Source organism: Henckelia pumila, chromosome 1 (assembly GCF_033568475.1).
Source record: "Henckelia pumila isolate YLH828 chromosome 1, ASM3356847v2, whole genome shotgun sequence".
NCBI classification, from domain to species: Eukaryota; Viridiplantae; Streptophyta; class Magnoliopsida; order Lamiales; family Gesneriaceae; genus Henckelia; species Henckelia pumila.
Window position 1 is genome coordinate 82,967,326 of NC_133120.1, and position 5,653 is coordinate 82,972,978.

At 36.1% G+C, this 5,653-nt stretch overlaps 1 non-coding gene across 1 annotated transcript; it reads right to left on the minus strand.

The window, feature by feature from the left end:
* Positions 1-279: 279 nt before the first annotated feature.
* LOC140876777 (small nucleolar RNA R71) lies at positions 280-385 on the minus strand. Its single transcript, XR_012149011.1, has one exon. It is a non-coding gene; the product is annotated as a small nucleolar RNA R71 (small nucleolar RNA).
* Positions 386-5,653: the final 5,268 nt, after the last annotated feature.

The following is a 5,653-nucleotide window of genomic DNA, read 5'->3' on the forward strand; positions in this document are numbered from 1 at the left end:
AATTGAAGCCAGCTCTGATTAGTATGGTGCAGCAGAATCAGTTCAGGGGTGCAGCTACTGAAGATCCAAATTTGCACCTGCGTATTTTTTTGGAGATTGCTGACACAGTAAAGATTCATGGTGTTACTGAGGACACAATCAAACTACGATTGTTCCCATTCTCTCTTAGGGACAATGCTCGTAGTTGGTTGCAATCACTACCTCTTGGGAGTATCACTACATGGGATGATATGGCTTCCAAATTTTTGGCTAAGTATTTTCCACCTGCTAAGTCGGCTCAGTTGAAAATAGAGATTACTACATTCAAACAGCAAGATTTTGAGCAGTTGTATGAAGCCTGGGAGTGGTACAAGGAGTTGCTTAGAAAGTGTCCAAACCATAATTTTCCGGACTGGGAACAGATTGAATTATTCTACAATGGTTTGAATGGGCCAACTCGTATTTCTGTGGATGCTGCAGCTGGAGGTTCGATATTTTCTAAATTTCCTGAACAGGCTTATGAGATGCTTGAGCAAATGACTGTTAACAGTTATCAGTGGCCTAGTGAGAGATCTGCAATAAGGAAGCCTGCTGCTGGAATTCATGAAGTGGATGCATTCACTGCTTTGACTGATCAGATGGCTACTATTTCTACACAGTTGGCTGTACTGACCAAAGGGAATCAAAGTTCTAATGAGACAGCATCACTGGCGACTGCCGTAAATTTTGCTGATGGATTTGAGAGTGTGGAGCAAGCTCAATATGTGAACAATAGGAATTACAACAATTATCGAGGTAATCTTGTACCCAATCAGTATCATCCTAGTTTGCGTAATCATGAGAATTTTTCTTATGCAAACAATAAGAATGTGTTGAATCCTCCACCTGGGTTCAATACTCAGAATGGTGAGGGTAAGGCATCGTTGGAAGATTTGGTGGGTAGTTTTATTGCAGAATCATCCACAAGATTTAAGAGGAATGAAAATAGGCTTGACAGTATGGAGACACACTTGACCAATGTGAGCGCTTCTATGAAAAATCTTGAAACACAAATTGGTCAACTGGCTAATGCATTGAATAATCAGCAGAGAGGTGTGTTTCCTAGCAATACTGAGGTTAATCCTAGGGAGCAATGTAAGATTGTTACTCTTAGAAGTGGTAAAGAAATTGGGACTGATAATCCAAAGGCAGTGGATGATGAGGAAGTTAATGAGATTGTGGTGGAGTCCGAAAATTCTGATAGCAAAAATTCCAGCAAGTCTGCAGTTGTTCCTGAGAAATCGCTTGTGTCAAAAGCTGTTCTACCATATCCTCAGCGGTTCAAGAAGAAAGCATTAGATGAGAGGTTTTCTAAGTTTCTTGACATTTTCAAGAAAATTCATATTAATATTCCATTCGCTGATGCTTTGGAGCAGATGCCACACTATGCTAAATTCATGAAGGATGTGATGGCGAGGAAGAGAAAGCTTGAAGAGTTTGAAACAGTGAAGTTGACAGAGGAGTGCAGGCCCATCCTACAAAAGAAATTGCCACAGAAACTGAAAGACCCAGGGAGTTTCACTATTCCTTGTATTATTGGTGGTGCGACTGTTAATAGGGCATTATGTGATTTAGGTGCAAGTATTAATTTAATGTCTTTGTCTATTTTCAGGTCTTTGGAGCTTGGCGAGGTGAAACCAACCACGATTACTCTGCAATTGGCTGATCGTTCTCTTACTTATCCTAGAGGAGTTGTGGAAGATGTACTGTTAAAAGTAGATAAGTTTATTTTTCCTGCTGACTTTGTAGTGCTTGATATGGAAGAAGATCAAGATGTCCCTCTAATTTTGGGGAGACCATTCTTGGTGACTGGCAGAGCGTTAATTGATGTGCAGGAGGGTGAAATAACTCTACGAGTTGGTGGTGATGCTGTCACTTTCAATATCTATAAAACCATGAAATACCAAGAGGAGGTACATTCTTGTAATCGCATTGATTTATCTAATTCTTATGAGAATAATTTTTGTGCAGGATTGGAATTGGAGGACGTTTTGGCGAGGTGCTTAATTAATTCCATAACCCAATTTGATGGGGATGATTGGGAACTTAGAGAGCAATTTCTCGCTCTTGAAAGCTTGCCAAAGGAAAAAGATGGCCAAGAAAAAATTGAATCATTGTCTTCGGAAGTCGAAAAAGAGGTATCAGTTTCTACTCCTGAATTGAAAGAACTGCCTGGTCATTTATGTTTAGAAATAAATTGTGGTGTACAGTCAAGTGAAGTCGAACCTCTAGCATTCATCGCTTATTGAATTTTTTCTCGTGAACTCGTGGTTATTTAGTTTTGTTTCTTGCAAATTTTAGTTTTATAAAAATCAAATCAACTTCGTAGCTCTACATAGGATTATGATTATATTAGTTGCAAATATTTGATATAATATCATTTATTCATTCTCTGTGGGAATGATCTGGACTTAAATTCCTGTATTATAACTTGACATCGTGCGCTTGCGAGCGAAAAACACGCAACAAAGATCCAAACACATACTGAGGAAATACCACATCATCAGGGAGATCGTGGAAAGAGGAGACATCACTGTCGAGAGAGTGACCTCTGCAGACAATATCGCTGATCCACTTACTAAGCCCTTGCTAGGACCATTGTTTGACAAACATCGCGAAGCAATGGGACTACGTAGTATGACTAGTTGGCTATAGGGCAAGTGAGAGATTGAAAGAGTTGATGCCCCGCTAGCCAAGTTATGGCTAAGGGCTTTGAGAGTCTCTTATTGTAAACAATCTTTGTTTAATATAATTTACTTTCATTAATGGCATTTTCTTTATCTTTTTTCATAATATTATATTGTGATATACTATAGTAGTTTTGATAAAGACCTTGAATATACTATAGTGTAAGTAAGATGAGATAGTGAATAAAGAGAGATCACTATCATGAAACACATCTTATATTCACTGTATATTCTAAACAGTTCCTAGTCAATTGAGCCGTCCGCAAATAAGGATAAGGATCACTCGAGATTGAGACTAGCATTTGCGATGCCAAGTACCATGTTTCATTGGTATGGAACATAGAGATGTTCAAAGTATGAAAATGGATATTCATATGATGAATGATCGAACTACCCTATTCGAACTTTCCAAGTGGTTATTATTAATTGAGTGGATAAGTCCGCGGTTTTGGTTGTACACCATTAGTCCTTACTACTTGAAACATCATGAAGACTCTATATGCTAGTACTATACTTTGACTCATTTATCGACTCTATGAAGGTCATCAGGTGTCGGGATTGGGTACAGTTACGACACATATAGGAGTCGATGCTTTGTTGTCAAGGATTCACCACACGCTTGCAAGTGTGGATATCCTATGCGATCTGAGGAGATATTAGTGTGACAAATCTCTGGCCAGAGTACTCGATGTGATTTAGGTTACTTGGTTTCCTAGTAGCACATGCGATGTCACTATTTGATCTTCAAGATGCATTGCATAGTTATCGAATCTCGAACGACTCTCGATGTACCAATGGTTGTTGATTCGATCGGGATATATGGATGAAGGGACCGTACTGTACGCTAACCAAAACCTACTGGTTCTTGCAGGCACTATCAGTGATACCTAGGGAATCATGGGGCGATGTTGCTAGGCGCTCTTATCATGATTCGATGGGTAAGTCGGAAATTATTGTTTCGAGTCACAAGGAGTTGTGAGCCCACGGCTAGCTGTATCCCTGAACCATTGAGGGTCACACAAGTAATGAATTACTAATCCCCGTTGAGTTAGTTAAATTTAAAGAGTTAAATTTAGCGAAAGAGAAGTTGGACTTCTTAACTAAAGGGAGTGGAATTTCCTAAAATGACATAGGGATGGGCATTTTTGGAAATCACTGAATTCGGATTTAGAAAAATTATCTTGACTTTAAAAGGTGCAGAAATGGTTTCTATGCACATTGGTAAAATCAGTTTATCAATCGGAGTCATGATGAATTTTATATTAATTTCTATAATAACAGTCTTGGCTTGTTGGGCTTAAGTCATGGATTATGGGCTCTAAGGAGTTAGTGTCCTAATAGACATATAACTTAATCCAGTTTAGAAATTATATATATATATATATACGTGTAATTTTAAAAAAACATTATTATTCCAACCTTGCAATTTTCGAAAATCACAATATATTTTCTAAGGGGGTTTTCAAAATTCCCTTCTCCTTTTTGATAGAATTCAGTGTGTGATTTTTCTGAAAAATTACATTCTGAATTGACAGATCAAATCTGTTTAATCTCTTCGATAAACACCTGATTGATTTTTAGTGCAATTAATCAGAGGGTTTTAGTTTTCTGTTAGTGAACTTAATTCAGGAGTTGATCGAGCGAGTCATCAGTTCCTGGGATTTACAATAAGAGCAGAAAATTCTGTTGGTGTCCATAATTAAGCCATAGTTTGAAGAGGTAAAATTTTAATTGTTATTATTATTTTACATGTTGATTTTAATCGTTATGATTTGATACCCATGATATGGAATCGTTCCATATAAGAAAATAAAAATTTTTAAACTTCCGCTGCACCGGGTATCACATCTTTGATCCGAGAACGCGTGTTCCAACACTTCATTCAACGGGGCAGGTGCAGGTACAGGTGGTGTACCCAGTAGCTTGGAGTGACCAGTGACCGTAGAGACAACAGGATTAGCCGTAGATTTTATTTATCCTTAGGCCCCGTTTGAATTTGGTAGACATTTTTTAAAAAAAGCACTTTTTTAAGCTATAATTTTTGGCTTTTGAAAAAGCTCTAATTTTGACTTAAAAAATGCTTATTTAAGCACTTTTTTGGTCAACCAAACATTTTATTAAATGAAAAACACTTAAAAAAGTGCTTTTTTAACCTAGCTTTTGAAACCAAACGGGCCCTTAGGCTTAATTATTCGATTGAGTTGTATATTGAATTTGTTTAGTCGGTTGTATTCTGTCTACCCGCTTTTATTTAAGTCTTCCGCAGCGATTTATTTTTAATGCATATTTAATTATGCTCTAACTCTGATCAGGTAGTGGATCCGGGTTGGGTCGCTACAAAACTTAAATAATTTTCCCCTAAATAATAAATTAAATAAATATATAAAATATATAAATTTTTTTAAAAAATATCATACATTAATAATTTAATTTTTTAAATTAATTTCACGATAAAAATATCTTTAGAACATATTTATAAATATGCAACGTGACACGTGTTAGGTGTATGCCAAATCTAATCTAAGTGGGGAAAAAATAGGATATTTCAAATACGTACTTATTACTCTATATAATAAACCAACAAGTACTAAACAAAAAAATATAATTTCGCAAATTTTATAACGTCACTTCAGCACCGATCTCAAATATGGAAATTTTCGACAAATAAAATGTGTCATATGCACTATATAATAAGGGCAACATGTAGATAACTTCCTAAATCAAACATAACTTTCAATTTACTCTTTATATTTGTCTTTCTAAAAATGTCCTTGTCGTTATTTTAATCATTATTATTTCTTGAATTATCAAATGTGGAAGCGGATTCAAAATCTGATTCACTTGATTCATCAAGATAATAAATATTTTCATCATCGGATGAAAATTCAATTGTTTCTACGGGATAGAATCCAATAGTATATATTTCTTCAAGAAGTTTAATTTTATTT